Consider the following 18,741-nt stretch of genomic DNA (forward strand, 5'->3'; position numbering starts at 1 on the left):
ACTCAGTACTCATCATGTTAAGTGTACTCTTTAATGCCAATCACATATTCTACCCATCTCCCCACCCACCTTCTCTCTGGTAACCATCAGTTTGTTCTCTATAGATAAGAGTCTATTTTTTGGCTTGTTTCTTTTCTTTTTCCTTTGTCATTTCTTTTGTTTCTTAAATTCCACATGAGTGAAATAGTATAGTATTTGTTTTGTTCTCACTTATTTTGCTTAGCTACTCTCTAGCTCTGTCCATGTTATTGCAAATGGCAAGACTTCATTGTTTTTATGGCTGAAGAATATTCCATTGCATATATATGTATCTCACATCTTCTTTGCCCATTCATCTCCTGATAGACACTTGGGCTGCTTCTATAATATGGCTATTGTAAATAATGCTGCTATAAACATAGGGATACATGTATCCCTTTGAATTAGTGTTTGTATTTTTTGGGCAAATACCCAGTAATGTCATTACTGGATAGTAAGGTAATTCTATTTTTAACCTTTTGAGGAAACTCTATATAGTTTTACACAATTTGCACCGGTTTGTATTCCCACCAAGAGTGCAAAAAGGTTTTTTTTCTCTGAGGTCTCACCAATCACTTGTTGTTTCTTGTGTTTTTTATTCTAAGCAATCTGACAGGTATGAGGTGATATCTCATTGTAGTTTTGATTGGTATTTCCCTGATCATGAGTGATGTTGAGCATCTTTTCATGGGTCTCCTGGCCATCTTGAATGTCTTCTTTTGGGAAATCTGTGTTCTGGCCTTCTGGTTATTTTTTAAATGTTTTTTAGTATTTTGATAGAGAGAGAATGAGTGGGGAGAGAGCAGAGAGAAATAGAGAATCCCAAGCCAGCTCTGCATCACAGTGCAGAGCCCGATGTAGGGCTCTAACTCTCAAACCCCGAGATCATGACCTGAGCCAAAACCAAGGGTCAGACGCTCAACGGACTAAGTCACCCAGGTGCTCCTTCTGTTTATTTATTAATTAGATTATTTGGTTTTTGGGGTGTTGAGTTTTATAAGTTCTTTTATATTTTGGATACTAACCCTTTAGCAGATACATCACTTGCAATTATCTTTTCTTGTTCTGTAGGTTGCCTTTTAGTCTTGTTCATTGTTTCCTTTGTTGTGCAGAAGCTTTTTATTTTAAAATTTTTTTAAATGTTTTATTTATTTCTGAGAGAGAGAGAGAACGTGAGCAGGGGAGGGCCAGAGAGAGAGGGAGTCACAGACTCTGAAACAGGCTCCAGGCTCTGAGCTGGCTGTCAGCACAGAGCCCAACGTGGGGCTCGAACCCATGAACTGTGAGATCATGACCTGAGCTGAAGTTGGACGCTTAACTAACTGAGCCACCCAGGTGCCCCAGAAACTTTTTATTTTGATGTATTCCCAATAGTTTATTTTTGCTTTTGTTCTCCTTGCCTCAGGAGACATATCTAGAAAAAAGTTTAGGTGGCTGATGTCAGAGACATTATTGCCTGTGCTCTCTTCTAGAGTTTCTATGGTTTCAGGTCACACATTTAGGCCTTAAATCGGATTATTTTTGTGTATAATCTAAGAAAGTGATCCATTTTCATTCTTCTCCTTGTAGATGTCCAGTTTTCCCAGCACCATTTGTGGAAGAGACTTTTTCCCACAGGATATTCTTTCCTGCTTCATCGAAGATTAATTGGCCATATAATTGTGGGTTTATTTCTGGGTTTTCTATTCTGTTGCATTGATTACTGCAAGTCGAGAATTGTGATACCTTCAGTTTTGTTCTTCCTTTTCAAGATTGCTTTAGCTATTTGGGATCTTTCAGTGTTCCATGGAAATTTTAGGATTGTTTTTTCTAGTTCCTTGAAAAAATACTACTAGATTTTGATAGGGATTGCATTACATGTGTAGATTTCTTTGGATAGTATGAACATTTTTGGTGCTGTCTTCAATTTCTTTCATCAGTGTTTTATAGTTTTCAGAGCACAGGTCTTTCACCTCTTTGGTTAAGTTTATTCCCAGCTATTTCATTGTTTCGGGTACAATTGAAAATGGAATCATTTTCTTAATCTCACTTTCTGCTGCTTCATTACTAGTTTATAGGAATACAGCAGGTTTCTGTACATTGATTTTGTGTCTTTCAACTTTACTGAATCATTTATCCGTTCTAGTAGTTTTTTGGTGGAGATGTATAGATATATATTCATTTTTTGGGTTTTCTATATAGTATCTTGTCATCTGCAAATAGTAAAAGTTGTACTTCTTCGTTACCAATTCAGATGCCTTTTATTCCTTTTCTTTGATTGCTGAGGCTAGGACTTCCAGTACTATGTTGAATATAAGTGGCGAGAGTGAACATCTTTGTCTTTTTTTGACTTTAGAGGGAAATCTTTCAGCTTTTACCCATTGAGTATGATGTTATTTGTGGCTTTTTCATATAAGGACTTTATTATTTTGAGGTGTGTTCCCTCTAAACCTACTTTGTGGAGGGTTTTTATCATGAATGGATGTTGTACCTTGTCAAATACTTTTTCCTGCATCCGCTCAAATGATCACATGGTTTTTATCCTTCCTATTAATGTGATGTATCACATAAATTGATTTGTGAATATTGAACAACACATCTTGAAAATAAATCCTATCTGATCATGGTGAATCATTTTTTTAATGTATTATTGAACTCATTTGCTAGTATTTTTTGAAAGATTTTTACACCTATGTTTATCAGAGATATTGGCCACTAATTTTTTTTGTGGTGTCTTTATCTGGTTTTGATATCAGGGTGATACTGGTCTCTTAGAATGAATTTGGAAGGTTTTCTTTCTCTTCTATTGTTTTGAATAGTTTGAGAAAAATAAGTATTAACTCTTTTTTAAGTATTTGCTAGAAGTCACCTGTGAAACCATCTGGTCCTGGAAGTTTTTATTGGGAGTTCTTTGATTATTGATTCAATTTAATTATTAATAATCAGTCTGTTCAAATTTTCTATTTTTGCTTCAGTTATGATAGGTTACATGTTTCTAGGAATTTATACATTTTTTTCTAGGTTGTCCAATTTGTTGACATATAATTTTTCATATTTTTTATAATATTCTCTTACAATCCTTTTTATTTCTGTGGTATAGGCTGTTATTTCTCCTTTTTCATTTCTGATTTTGTTTATTTGGGTCCTTTTTTTAAGTGAGTCTGGCTAGAGATTTATCATTTTATTGATGTTTTCAAAAAAACAGCTCCTGGTTTCATTGATCTATTTTATTTTTTTACTTTCTAAATCATTTATTTCTGCTCTAATCTTTATTTACTTCCTTTTTTCTATTGGTTTGGGGTTTTGTATCATTTCTTCTAGCTCCTTTAGATTTAAAGTTAGGTTATTTGAGATTTTTCTTGCTTCTTGAGGTAGGACTGTGTTGCTATAAACTTCTCTCTCAGAACCATTTTTTCTGCATCCCAAAGATTTTGGACCATTGGGTTTTCAATTTCTCCTTTATTTCTTTGTTGACCTATTCATTGTTTAGTAGCATATTATTCAACTTCCATGTATTTGTGCTCTGTCCAGATTTTTTCTTATGATTGATATCTAGTTTCATAGCATTGTGGTCAACACTATGATTTTGATCTTTTTGAATTTGTTGCACCTTGTTATGTGGTCTACTATATGACCTTTTCTGGAGACTGTTCAATGTGAACTTGAAAAGAACATGTATTCTTCTTCTTTAGGGTGGAATATTCTGAATAGATCTGTTAAATCCATCTGGCCCACTGTCATTCAAAGCCACTATTTACTTGTTGATTTTCTGTTTAGGTGATCTGCCCATCAATATAAATGAAGTGTTAAAAGTCCCCACTATTATTGTATTACTATCATTTATTTCCTTTATGTTTGTTATTAACTGTTTTATGTATCTGGGTAGTTCCATGTTAGGTGCATAAATATTGCTATATCTTCTTGTAGGATTATTCCTTTACTATTATATAGTGCTTCACCGCCTTTTTTTGTGGTCTCTTGTTGCAGTATTTGTTTTAAAGTCTATTTTGTCACATATAAGTCTTGATACTCCAGCATTCTTTTGACATACATTTGCATTATAAACGTGTCTCCATGCTCTCAGTCTCAATCTGCAGGTGTCTTTAGGTCTGAAATGAGTCTCTTATGGGCAGAATACAGATGGGACTTATTTTTTTCATCTACTCTGTCACCCTGTGTTTTTTGATTAGAGAATTCAGCCCATTCCCATTCATAGATAGGCATTTATGGCCATTTTGTTCTTTGTTTCAGTTCAAAATATTTCTCATTTCCCTCATGATTTCCATTTTAATCCATGGATTGTTTAGAAAATCTACTGCTAAATTTCAAAACAATATATTGCATATTATAGTTACCTTTTTTGTTATTGATTTCTAATTTAATTATGTTTTGGTAAAAGAACATACATACAATCATTTAAAATGTATTGAGACTTAATATTGCTAGCAATGTGTCTGTATCGTTCCAGGAATACTTGAAAAGAATGTGAACTCTAAGTGTTAGATGAGTGTTCTATAAATATCAATTAATTAGATTAAGTTAGCTGACTGGATTATTCAAATCTCTTATAATCAGTAAACCTATACTGTCAAGGACTGTTTCCAGTTTTGTAGGCTGTATACTCTCTGTGACAACTACTCAACACTGCCTCCTTAGTGCAAAATAGCTATAAACCATACATAAACAAATAGGATGGCCAAATTTAGCCAAAAGGCTGTAGTTTGCCAACTCCTGTTCTGTACTGTTGCTATTTTTCAATCTACTTGTTCTTTGACTTACTGAGACAAGAGTATTAAAAACTCCTAATTATGGATTTGTTTAGTTATTAATCCTGACTTCTTAATGAATTGACTTTTATTATAAACATCTCCCTTTATTCTTATTATTGCTATTTGACTTGAAGTTTATCTTGTCAGATATTAATAATATCAGCTTTTCATAATTAGTGTTTACAGTATATAATTCTTCCATCCTTTTATGTCAACATTTTTGTGACTTTATATTTAAAATGCTTCTCTCATAAACAACATATGGTTGGATTTTAACTTTTTATTCCATCTAATGTTCTCTACCTTTCAATGGGAGCATATAGTCCATTTACATTTAATTGTGTGGTTGGATTTAATTTTATCATCTTGCTACTTATTACATACCTTCTTTCTTGATTCTTTTATTTTTATTTGCCTCCTCTGGATTGAGAATTTTTTATATTTCATTTTACCTTACCTATAGGCTTTTCAGCTGTATGCCTTTGTTCTATATTGTTAGAAGTTGCTCTAGGAAATACAATGTCCATCCTTAACCCATTTTATCTTGATTAATTTAAATCACTTCATATGTAATGAAAGACATTTTAACAGTGCTAGTTTGGGCTCTTTGAAAAGCAGACACCAACATAGGATTATATGTACAATATTGTAGGGAACATCTCTGAAGGATAAAGGAGGAGAGCTCGGGATGAGGTAGAGATATCCTTCAGGATGTGAAAGGAGAATGGATAAGAAGAATTGTGGAGGTAGAGTCTCAGATTGCAACACATTTCTAAGAAAGCTAAGCTGCTGTGTCTGGCATTAGGCCAAAATGCCTTTAGTACTCTTCATGATGCTGAGTCATTGGCTCGTAGCAGCCAGAGAAAGTACGACTTTGGCATGAAAACTACAGTAGATAGGAAGGGGTAATAACTAAAAGTTATCTGTCAGCTGAAGACCCCAGTAGGCTCTCCTGAAGGAAATTTGAACAGTTCATCTTCATGCTGCCACAGACCACCCCTTGTGCTGTACAGGTCCTTTTCTCCCTGTATGTTCAGGAAGCAACTCCTTCAGGATTCCTATAGGCCTCTCTCTTTCAGTAGAAACTTAGAAGACAGAGATTAATGAGACAGCCTGTTTTCCTTCCAGGGCCCTAACCAATCAATCAGCCAGGCCATTGGACACAATCTAGAGATCCGCATATATAGTCTTAGTTTTAGCTACTTCTTTTTTTTTTTTTTTAATGCTTTATTTCTAGGAGAGAGAGAGAGACAGCGCGAGCAGGGGAGGGTCAGAGAGAGAGGGAGTGACAGACTGAAACAGGCTCCAGGCTCCGAGCTGGCAGTCAGCACAGAGCCCGACGCGGGGCTCGAACCGAAGAACCGGGAGATCATGACCTAAGCGAAAGTCGGACGCTTAACCGGCTAAGCCACCGAGGTGCCCCTTTAGCTACTTCTTTTATCACTCAAAGTGAAAGCCTAGGTGTGTCACTTGCAGCTCTGCATCTGAGGAAGATTTTCACTTTTCTGTGCCTTTTAAGGTCACTCTTGAATGTGGATATAATGTAGCACTCTCTGTTTCCATATACTGAGTCAACTCAGTGGTACACCAAGTTCAGGTTTTTTCTTCCCCTCTCAGCTGATGATATGAGATCCTCCCTACAGCCATAGGTGTGATCTGGGAGATGGGTGCTGATACAGCTATAGTGAATGATGGAAGTGTAGGCAACCTGCTCCAGTTAATTTGGCTCTTTAGCACTTGGGCTTGAGCCTATAACATTTCCTTTTTCTAATAGACTAATGCTGGGCTTATCCAACTTTATGACTTGCCAGATCTGATAGACCCCAGATCAATGGGGATAATTCTAGGTACAGGGTCATTTGATGATCCAAATAACCAAGCATTCTATCTCTACCAGGTCCCTATTGGCCAACAGCTATTTTTCAAAAGGCATAGATTTCTCTGCTCCAAATGTCATGACCTTGCTCCAGAACCCCAGAGGCCTGCAATGCCATTCTCCCATAGAGGCTTGCTATCAATTACACACTGCATCTTTTCCTACCAGAGATACCTCTAACACCTATATGGCAAGGCTGCTTGCACTATGGCTATGACTCACTGCAGAGGTCTTTTCTATTCTGGGGCCCCCTTTGAAGCTGATGGCCTTCTGTGTCACCAGGTATATGGGCCAGAACAATATTCCTACTTGTTCAATGTGTTGTCTCTAGATCCCAAAGTGGCTTACCAGGCACTGTGCTTCCTTCTTTGTGGTAGGAAATGCAAGATGCAATCATTTTTCTTTTACTTTGGCAGAGATATTTTAGCACGTCCATGACCACTAGATGCTAAAAACTTCACTAATGTGACTGGCTCCTGAATTGTCAAGAGGGTTTCTTCCACTCTCTGGAGCCATGGGTCTTAAATTGACTTCAGTGTACTACCTCCCTTTGCTCATTCGTGCCAGTCAGCATGATGTAATAGATCAATGTGATATTCTACAGGATGTCTAGACAGTCCAGATCTCTTTGAAATATATTATATCAGAGGGTGGAAAAGTTAACATAGCCCTGCAAATGAACATTCATTGTCCATTCCATATATTAATATGAACTCTTTCTAATCTTTTCTGATCAGAATGGAAAAAAACATTCACGGAAGCAGCTGACCTTATGCCATGTGTCTAAAGCCTTATTGATACACTCCAGCAAGGATCCTCAATTCTAACACAGCAAGTGCAACTGACAGTCCAGCAGTTACAAGACAACAGGAGAGAAATGAGACAAATAGAAAACAGACACCAAAAAGGTATGCCTAAATACAAACATATCGATTATCACGTTAATGTGAATGTACTAAACACTCCACTGAAAAGATAAAGATTGACAGACTGGATAAAAACAAAGATCCAAGTATATATTGTCCACAGTTCTTCAGGGTGATAGAAGTATTTTTAAACTTGATTGTAGTGATGATTGGTTTAATCACTTCTGGGAAAATGTATATCTTCCAAACACTTAAAAAGGGTGAATGTTACTATATATAAATTGTACCCCAATAAAGGTATAAAAGAAAACATTAAAAAAGAGGATATCCTCCAACTCATTCCATGAATCTGGAATATCCATCACCTAGCTAGTCAAGAGGAAGGGAGAAGACCACAGACAATATAACTGATAAAAGTAGATGCAAAACTCCTGAACAAAATATTAAGAATCTGAATTCATCAATGTGTAAAGAAAGATAAGATATCCTGACCAAGCTGGGTGTGTCTCAAGAATGGAAGCCTGGGGGCTCCTGGGTGGCTCAGTCAGTTGAGCCCCTGACTTTGGCTCAGGTCATGATCTAATGGTTCGTGGGCTCAAGCCCTGCATCAGGCTCTGTGCTGACAGCTTAGAGCCTGGAGCCTATTTCGGATTCTGTGTCTCCCTCTCTCTCTGCCCCTCCCCCACTCATGCTGTGTTTCTGTCTCCATAATAATAAACATTAAAATTTAAAAAAAAAAAGAAAAGAAAAGAAAGGAAGCCTGGCTTAACCTTAAATAGCTGGGTTATGCAATTCATCATACTAATAAATTCTCAGAGTAAACACATATGATCCTCACAGGAGATGAAGAGCATTTAATAAAACATAACATCCATTCAGCTTTAACAAAAAATGTAACCCTTATTAAATTTGGAATAAAAAGAAACTTCCTAAACATAAGTTACAATAAACAGCATACTTAATGATAGAATGCTCAAGATCAGGAAATGTATAAAGAGATCTGCTTTTGCTACTCCTTTTCAATACTGGACTAGACATCCTATCCATTCAGAATGAAAAGAGGGAAAAGCATAAGTATTTGAAAAATATATGTAACCATCACTATTTGTAGGTACTGTGATTGTTCATTATAAATCCCAAGAATCTATAGATAAATTACTAGAATTAGTGAAACTGCTAAATTAAAAAAATCTATATTCAAAAATCAATGGCATTTCCATGCATTAGCCAAAATAAAAGGTGTATTTATTTAAAAATCTTACTTATAAAACAAAAAACCAATACCAAAAAGAAATTTTAAAATAGATGTACATGCTCTTTTTGGAGAAAATTATAATTGTAAGAGTTTACTGAAAGAGAAGATGTAAGTAAGGAAACAATATTCTATGCTATTGGATAGGAAAACTCAGTGTCATAAAGATGTCCATTCTCTTAAAAATACATATCTCTAAAATCGTGCAAATCCAATCAGATTCCCAACTAGGTTTTTCATGGAACTCAACTGTGTGTGTGTGTGTGTGTGTGTGTGTGNTATATCTCTAAAATCAATGCAAATCCAATCAGATTCCCAACTAGGTTTTTCATGGAACTCAACTGTGTGTGTGTGTGTGTGTGTGCGCGCGCGCGTGCGTGCATTTATGTTCAAAGAGCAAAAACTAATATTTCTGAGGAAGAAAAAGGTGGGGACAGGGGACCAGCACTACTCCCTAGCAAGATTATTATAAAGGTATAGAAATTTAGACTCTATAGTATAAAGAAAAAACAAATAGATGGCTGCAACAGACCAGAAAGCTTCAAAACAGACTCATGTATATATGGAGACTGGATTTATAACAACAAATATTGTGTCAGCAGGGAAAAGGATGAGTTATTTAATAAATGGGATGTGGACAGTTAATTTTTCATACAGAAAAATTAAATCTGATCCTTACCTAAATGTGCATGGTAAAACTAAAGGATCGTTAGACAACAACATAGGAGAAAGTCTATGAACTCAGCACGGAGAATTGTTTCTTAAATACAAAATATAGACCACAGAGTAAAGCACACCCCTCTCAGCAGAGTCGCCTCAGTGGTCTCATTGACCTCTAGTGTCAAGCCAGCACCTCCTGCCTCTTTTCCTTCAGCAGACCTTTGAGCAGGGCAGTCAGCGCTCTCAGGAGGTTCTGGATGGACAATAGAAACATGGCTGCTGCCTCCTTTTTGCAATCTCATATGAGACTGGCTCCATCTTCCCACAGAAAGAAAAAGTGTTCAAGATGCAGACACGCTGGTTTAATTTAGAAAGCACCTTTCAAGAGACAAGCAATTAAGCTTTGAAACGTTGCTTCCCTGGTGTAATACCCTCCAGCCGGGCAGCACATTTCTTTGCCTCAGAGCTAATGAAAATCAACAACAATGTGTTTGGGGAAAGGGCAGGATGCTATTAGGGGGAGTGATGAGGGAAATGGGCATGTGAAATGGGTGGAGACAAGGATGCCAATCATTTTAGCGTACAAAAGGGATGCACTATAAGTGACAAAGTCACCGTGCTGGAAAAATATGTGTATCTTATCTGCACAGCCCTGGTTCTAGAACACTAATAGCAGATGCCCCTCCAGCCAGCCAACTGGGAGGATCTGATCCTCTTGGCTCACATGGGCCAATCCCAAGGGAGGGCTCTGGTTACATCTCCTTCTTGCTTCCCTCTGCTAAGGGAGGAGACTAAGCTGTGCAAAGGGACCCAAATGTTAGAAGGAAGAAATAGATCAACTCTAAAAAACACAACAGTTGCTAATTATTCTACCATTGATTTCTACCAAACTACTATTTATCCTGGAGAGTCCAGAGTTCTGCATTTAAGTAACAAAATAAATCTTTTTGTTGTTTACATGCCTCCAAAGTCATTGGGATCGTTTATATCAAACCCTCTCAGTAAAAGTGAATATTCCATCTGCTGTCTGGTGGACATTCAGAGCCAGTTTTAAATCCTGTGACCATTTATCTTTGTTTTAAAGACTAGCACATTTTTACCATGGCTCCATCTCATTATGAAGAAGTCTTTGGAAGATTATCAAAGCATTACAGGTATTTAAACTTGCATGTGTACTATAAGTCTAGGTATGGGATGATAACTCTGGCTGCTAAAAGGGAAGTGCAATGACTATACTTACTCAGTAGACTTTATTTTTCACGCTGCCTAAGCTGCTTCTGGTGATAAGCTAGCCACGTATTCAGGCATTTATGTTCCTTGGGCTTTTGTGCTTTTTGTCTACCCTGTGTCCCTATCAGAAACATGACTCTCTCTGTTCAATTAATCATCTATAAGCTGATCATATATTTTATAAATTTATAAATTTTATTTATAAAATCTCCACCATGTGTCAGTCTCTTTAAGCATCTAGGCTACAAAATATAAAACAAAGAGTCCTTACCACGAATCTGAGAGGTTGGTGGAGAAGAAAGACACACACGCGCGCGCACACACACACACACACACACACACACACATTGGTTAAGAATATGAGTTTTTTGGGGGGCACGACTGGGTGGCTCAGTCGGTTGAGCATCTGACTTTTGCTCAGGTCATGATCTTACAGTTCATAGCTTCAAACTCTGTATCGGGCTCTGTGCTGACAGCTCAGCTGGCATTTAGATATTAACAGTTATTAAAAGTGAAATAATACATAAAACATGTATTAGGTCAGGTAGTGATAAATACTATGAAGGAAAACGGAGCAGGGGGATACAGTGAATGCAGGAGATTGCTGTATATTAGATAAGTCAAGGAATACTTGTCCAAAGATGTCGTGTGGGGCAGAGTCCCATCTGCAGAGGGCTCACATGACAGTCCCGAGAGAGCATTTCAAGCCAAAGAGCAAGGCCCTGGGGTAGAAGCACACCTGGTGTGGCCACCCGACAGCAAGGGGCCAACATGGCTGACAGCAGTGAGCAAAGGGAGAGGAAGGATGTAGGAGGAGCTGAGGCCAGGGCCAGGCCACAGTGGTCCATGTAGACCAAGGTAAGAACAACATAAAATGGGGTCCATGAGAACAGCTTCCTTTAGGGTTGGTATTTGGGTAAAGCAAAGTCCTAAATGTTAGGGGTGTGATGTAAACACTCAGTACACATCAGCCATTATACCCATGGGAAAAAGGTGATAAGGAACCTATGAGCCAAACATCGGGAAAGCACAGCTGAGGACTCTGAGGAACGGTGAAGTTTATAATCCAGCAGGAGAAATAAGAGGAGAATCCAAATATATACCCTCGGTAGATAAAATATGGCATGGGCGCCTGTGAAAGCTCAGCCCTCTGCATTTCAGGAAAAAAATCATAAGTTTTGAAGAGTATTGGCACATCCGTGAGAGACCATGGACCTTTCTTACTCCCTGAGCAATGTCCCCAAGGCCTAACACAGGGCCTCACACACAGTAGGTATTTGTTCAAACAACATTCAAACTATATTTATTGAATGGTTCCACAAACTAATTTAATGAAAGTATCCACACATGTGGAAACACTTTCAGCTTCTTGGTACTGACAATATTATTTTAATTTCTGGCACCTGGGTGGCTCAGTCGGTTAAGTGTCCAGCTTTGGCTCAGGTCATGATCTCACTGCCCCACGTGGGGCTCTGTGCTGACAGCTCAGAGCCCTGCTTTGGATTCTGTGTCTCCCTCCTTCTCTCTCTCTCTCTGTTTTTCCCTCCCCCACTCACACTCTGTGTCTCTCTCAAAAACGAATTATTGTTTAAAAATTTTTTTAATATTATTTTAGTTTCTTAAACTTTCAGACAAAGTAAAATGAGTTTTTATGTATTCATGGAGCCAGTACATTGAATGTTTCACCAGGTCACTGAGATTCTTGGCAACTGATGACAAAGAATCTCTTTAAAGCACTAGAGTAGTTATAAGGAAATATCAGTTGCCCTCTTTCAAAAAGGATGGCAGGGTTTCTTGTGAAATATATCCTAATTATACCCATAGTCCCTGGCACTGGTGTCCCCATCTGGTTCGCTTTGTTTGAGGCCAAGATTCATAAAACAAAAGGACAGCAGAGGCCATCAGAGGTCACTCTGGCCAACGCTCACACACAGCATGCTTGTATTGTGAGATGCATCAATCTGAACATTAAAAAAGCAAAAACACAACTTGTCCTATATAATTTCCCAGCCCTACCCTGGCTAAAAACCATTATTCTTTTTCTTTTTTTAAGTTTTGTTTTTTTTTTTTTTTTGAGAGAGAGAGTATGCATGCACCAGCTGGGTAGGAACAGAGAAAGAGGGAGAGAGAGAATCCTAAGCAGGCTCTGTGTTGTCAGCACAGAGCCCAATGCAGGCCTTCATTTCACAACCCATGAGATCATGACCTGAGCTGAAATCAAGAGTCTGATACTTAACGCAATGAGCCACCCAGGTGCCCTGTGGACCATTATTCTGACTCCAGATGCAGAATTGGAGATTAGTCTAGGTGTGGCTACTGGTGACAGGGCACATGATTTTACTAAATCATTCAGTAGAGATACTATTCATTTTTCTGTTGGTCAGGAGCAGCTGCTGGGGGCCTCTTAGGGTATCCAGCAGTGAGGGGCAGAATACAGGCATTTGTGGTACTTAGGGCAAGGTATGTCTTAGGTACTCACATCACTGGGAGAAAAGTTGCTCTAAGGGAAAAGAAATGCTGGGAGGAGGGTGGAAGTGTGGACACTGATGAAGGAGGAGATCAACCCAGCAGCATCAGCATCAAACAGAGTTGCTAGGAAACAAGAAAATCTTGATACAGTGGGATCCTGGGAATTGAGGCTAGGTGAAAGGAGAAAGGCAGGAGAGGAGAGAAAACAGTAATGACTTCAGGAAGGTAGAAGGGAAATGCTTAAATCATGAAGGCACTAAGCTCATTTTTAAGAGCAATACCAAAAAATGAAAGGAATGTGGCATTTGTAAAGAGATGAGAAACGTGAACAGCAGAAATGAATGAAAGGTCAAGCTAAGCTAGGAGAAGAGTCTCCCACTTCAAAGGTGGTAACAGCTGCCCTCACTGTCCCCTGAGCAGCCTCCCCCGCTCTCACCCCTAAACTAGAGGTCCTCATAATACTGCCATGAAAATCCTTGCGATCAGCTTTAGAGTCTTGTGAATCTCTGGGATTTGTGTTCAGGAAAAAAAAAAAAAAAAAAGATACTGTAATGAACTGAGGGAAGCTTAGCTCTGGAGCAGAAGACCAACCTGAACCTGAAATCTCTCCCACAACACTCCCTGAATTTTCTACTCTGTGAAATAAATGCTTATACTGCCTGAAATGATGCTGCTTAAGGGTGCATATGTATCACTGTATACCTTTTCAAAAGACAAAAAATTTTCAGATATTATGAGAGGTGTTAGCTGGTAATTTACACATTAGTATAAATTAGCCTGTCCACTTTTCTTTCTACTATCTAGCTGAGATCATTTGCTATAGGGGAAAGGAGGAGTCTCAAAAGTTAATAAATGATTCTTTATATTTATTCATATTTTATTCTACTTTATATTACTGCTACTTTTTTCTCTTATTTTTTTAAAAATAGTTTATTGTCAAGTTGGTTTCCATATTAACACCCAGTGCTCATCCCCACAAGTGCCCTCCTCCATGCCCATCACCTCCNAGAATCCAGATGGCCAACAGACACATGAAACGATGCTCAGCATCCCTCCTCATCAGGGAAATATTACTGCTACTTCTAAAAAGGTTTTGAGGCAGCAAACATTTTTAATTTTGTGGAATGATTTTATGAAACAAGATACACTTATTCTGCTCACCCATACACACATAAAATAGTGATGGTGTCTAGTTGAAGGTATACTCAGAACATGGTAGGGAGGAGGTTGGAAACATTACGTTAAAGCTATTCTTGATAACATAGAAAGTAAGTTGTTTCCTGCTAGTTAAACTACCAAAATCCATACATGTTATATAAGAATGGAGCAAGTGATACTACATCAGTTTTGAAGGATCGGAATGGCTTCCATGCCTACAAATGTTGGCTCTAATCTAACTGAAGATAGCACTACAGTTAGAGCAAGAAGGTGTCTAGCCAAGAGCCAGATGGTCTAGAAAAGGGAGAATGAAAGAAGCAAGCCCTGAGCCTTGATTTTGCATGCTGTGCCTAGAGGAGAGAACAGTGGGGCCTAAAGACGTTTTTGTCAAATCCTATAGCAGTTGATGCCCTGATCTACATGAAGCTTACCACATAGCTTTCTAACTGCTCTCTAACTTCCTTTGCAGATTTGCTTCAAAGGAAGAAATGCATTGGTAGCAACATGCTTATCCCGAGGGTTTGATAGCAAGCAATGTTGTTGTGTAAACTGACGTTCCTTTAACATGGGTCAGTTTAACTGTTTCTTACTCTAAGACCACAAGAGGCTTTGTACATAGGACCCAATTATTATGAACTGTGGCCCTGGCCCAGAACTTCATTAACAAAGACAGAGAGGAAAATCTCCCTTCTTCTCCCATTTTTCCTCTTCCTTTCCCTCATATTTTCTTCTGTAATACGTATATATTCTTTCTGTTTCTAGATCCCTAACTTGCGTTACAGTTCAGCTTGTATTATGGATAAGAGGGCTTCAGAGGCATATCCAGAGCACCCTCCACCACCATTGTTTCTGGGAGAAAAAAAACATTGTTAATTCCAATAACTGATTCTTAAATGAATTTTGGACCATGACCCAGTGATAACATGCAGACACTTTGTTCCTGTAAATTGGTCTTTCTAGCCAGTGGAGCTGGCTGGGAAATGCATTTGGTAAATCATTCCCAGTATTTGGGAAGGAAAGAGAAGGTTCTAGAAGAGATGAGTCAGGGGAGGAGATGGGTAGTGGAGGGGCAAGGAACAAAGAGCCAAGCAGTATTCTGAAAATGGACTTTAAATCCAGCCAGAAATAACTGTCTGATCAGGCCTCGCTAAAGATTTTCTGAAATGATGAAGCAAAAATTAACAGAAATCTTTAAAAGCCTCTCTCAGTGAAGATTACATTCTCATCAGTGATAAGCTAGTTGGGTTTATAAATAACACACGTTCTGCCAGGTGATCTTGATAAGGCCTGATTCTCCCCTCCAGAGTTGGAAATTGAAGTTTTTTATGTCTGTAAGAACACAGCATCTGATACAGTGTCACACCTAACTGCTCTGGCCCAATGGCTTGATATAAACATGATGATCATGAGTCTAACCAAACAAAAGGACAAAGGTTAGCTTACTTCCAAGTACCTAAATGGACACAGAAAGCTGGGGTGGGAAGAGCCGTATACTCATCAAGCTACATCTTACCTACTTAGTGTGTGGGTATAAAAGTGTGTGGGCTTCTGTTTGGCAGGCATGGGAGAGGTCTGGTAGGAACGAGAAGCTATCAAAAAAAGACAAAAGTCAGTATGATATAGTTGCCACAATCCTTCTCTCCTGAAATTAAGCACATGGCTCTTTTCCAAGGGGAACATAACAGCAGTTCTGTCAGAATTCCATAATTCTACATATTGAAAGCTTCAAATATTTATTTGCTCGTTCAACAAGCATTTGTGGGCTATCCACTAAGTTCCAGGCACTGCTGGTCTACAAGAGGCAACAGAAGGCACACAGTTGCGATCTGGTAAGAAGAGGGAGTGTGCCTGAGGGGCTCTAGAAGTACAGAAGACCAGCATATTGGGGGAGTGGAAACGAGAGATTACCTCAACTGCATTCAGTCCTGACTGGTTGATCACTTGTAGGAAAAGAAGACCCATGCCTCCAAAAAGGAATGGGATAGAAGGACTGGATATGATTCTGTCGGGGGCCAAAAAGAAATGAAACACTCAAAACTGAACCCAAACAAGACACACCAGATAGACTCACAGGATAACCATCTTGCAATGTGTACGTTCTGGAAGACTAGTCAGTGCCCCAGAGTGACAGGGAGCCGGAGCCTTCTCATGGAGAAGGGGATTTGCCTGACAGGCCAGAATGCACTGCCATTTTGACAGTGCCTGTCAATGTTGATTTACTCAAAGTGTCCCTTCCTCTTGAGAGCCCTGATGCAGTGTCCCAAATAATGTGACAACTAAGAAGACATTGCCAGGGCAGTCCCAGAACAGCAGTGACTGGTTTCAGCTTGGGGCTAGGGCAAGTGTTCTAGTTCTGGGGTCAGAGTTGGGTTTCTAGCAGAGCTCTGCCACTTCTTGGGCCTCCGTGACCTCATCTGTAAAACAGGACCCACCTCTCAGAACTTCTTCAGAGCAAGGATTCAATAAAATGATTGCTGTCCTGAGCTTAGCGCGTAATAAACAGTCCACATAGGTCGGCCATTATGGTTACCGACATTAAAGAAGGGCTTTTTCTGTCCGCTGTCTGGAAATGAAAGAACACTTCACCTACCTCCGTTCTGACCTCAAACTTTCTAATTGAGTAGTTCTTCTTTGCAGCTTATCTCTTAACTTGGGCAAAGGACCCTGTAGGCAAAGCCTCCCCTGAGGGGAACTGAAACTACCCCTTCGAGCAATGAGAACTGCCCTGAGCCAGCAAGATCCCCAAGTGAGTGACCCCAAGACCATGATCCACCTAACCTTCACTGTCCTCTCGCACGTACCCACCCATCTTTGTCCCACGTTTTCCTCATATAAACCTGGAAGTATGCTTGACACTCTGGAGACAGTCTTTGAAAGGCTAGTCTACTGTCTTCCCAGTATTGGCCTCACTGCATTAATTCCTTTCTTGTTTCTTGTTTCTTCACCACTTGTCTCTCTGTCTTTGGATTTTGTCATTAGCAAGTGGCTAAACCTTGTGTGATTGGGACCCCCCCGGGCCAGGTGCTCTTGCACCCTTGCGTTCTAGCTATAGGAAGGCAGTGCTGCCCTGGGCTTCAGGGGGAGGTATAATGGCAGTCTTTAGACAAGGCAGAAACCAGCCAGGAACGGAGATTGTGTTCCCTCCTCTGGGGCTCTTCACCTGCCCAAGCCCCTTCTCCTGGAGCCACATTAAGTAAGCAAGAAATGGTCAATGTTTAGTCCTGTATCTTGCATACACTTTCCCCAAAGTCTACCCCTCCCCGGACCCACATACACACTTGCAGATGAGCTTCCAGAATGCTGCAGACAGGAACTAAGGTAAGGGAGGAAAGAAAGAAAAGCATTCAGGAGAACTTTTTCTGAAGTAAAAAAAGGGTTCTTGCTAATACAGGGGAAAGAGAAGGTGGGATTTAGCAAGAAAATGCTTTTACAGATCTAACACATTATCACAAACAAGGGCAAAGAGACTTTCTAAGGTCTCTGAGAAAAGGGGAAACCGAGGCTTAAGAAGGAAAAGGCCTACAGACACATTAAGGGGTCTGCCAGCTTTTTGGCCAATAGGAGCTGAGGGCTTCTATCCTGGCAAGGACACATCCAGAGTTCCCATAAAGAGCCAACAGCAGGAGGTCAGGAATTGTCTGGAATGCAGAATTAGGAACGTCAGAGATGTCATGAAAAGAAATGCAGAGGATCTGAAAATCATTCAGAGATGCAAGCCAAAAATAAGAAGGGAGAATGGGTGGTAAATGGCAGGACAGAATTATTGCCCTGCAGGGGTCAAGGTGGGCAGGGACAATGGCAGTGAGAGCATCCACTCTGATTTAAAGGAACAGTACAACAATCCACACTAATCTGGGGATATTCTTTGGAATTAACTCATTTGAATAAGGATCTCTTTGAGGGTCTGGAAATTAATGTCAAACAAAAGATTGCAGTGGAAATGTAAGAACTAACTCACATGGAGCATCTCAGTCCATTACCTTGCTGACAGCTTCTGGTCCCCATCCCATTCCAGGGATCAGTCCAGACGTGCCCAGGCAGAGCCCTCTTAGATATTGCCTGGCTGTTCCAACCCCCTGAAGGGAAGGAAAACAGAGTTGATTCGGATTTACAAGGCCTTACCAGGTGTACCTGAAGGTTAGGACTAAGAACTTTTGCCCTTCCTCTTCTATCTTCTAGTAATTTAAAGACCCTGTTAGAATCGATCTACCCAAATGGATCTGGCCAAAATGTCAAAAAGTTAGATGCCCACAGATGATGGTAGGGTTACAAAATGAAAATAAATAAATGCTATGGATGGCCCCAATTAAGGTTTTTAATCATCTCTCTCAAATTCCTAGTTTCTAACTTAATTCAAAGGATGTCAATCAAGGTAAGCATCTTGGCATAGAGATTCCTAGAGTAAAAACCTCTATATTAGGATAGAGTGATCAAAGATAAACCAAATATAATCCTATTTTCTTC

The 18,741-nt window shown here is 39.4% G+C and overlaps 1 long non-coding RNA gene across 1 annotated transcript in view; it reads left to right on the forward strand.

The window, feature by feature from the left end:
• Positions 1 to 18,741, forward strand: part of LOC144228227 (uncharacterized) — a 116,112-nt gene that overhangs the window by 83,127 nt on the left and 14,244 nt on the right. Inside the window, exon 3 of the long non-coding RNA XR_013334151.1 lies at positions 7,380 to 7,550. This is a non-coding gene — a long non-coding RNA (uncharacterized LOC144228227). The remainder of the gene's footprint in view (positions 1 to 7,379; positions 7,551 to 18,741) is intronic.

Source organism: Crocuta crocuta, unplaced genomic scaffold (genome assembly GCF_008692635.1).
Source record: "Crocuta crocuta isolate KB4526 unplaced genomic scaffold, BGI_CrCroc_1.0 scaffold503, whole genome shotgun sequence".
NCBI lineage: Eukaryota > Metazoa > Chordata > Mammalia > Carnivora > Hyaenidae > Crocuta > Crocuta crocuta.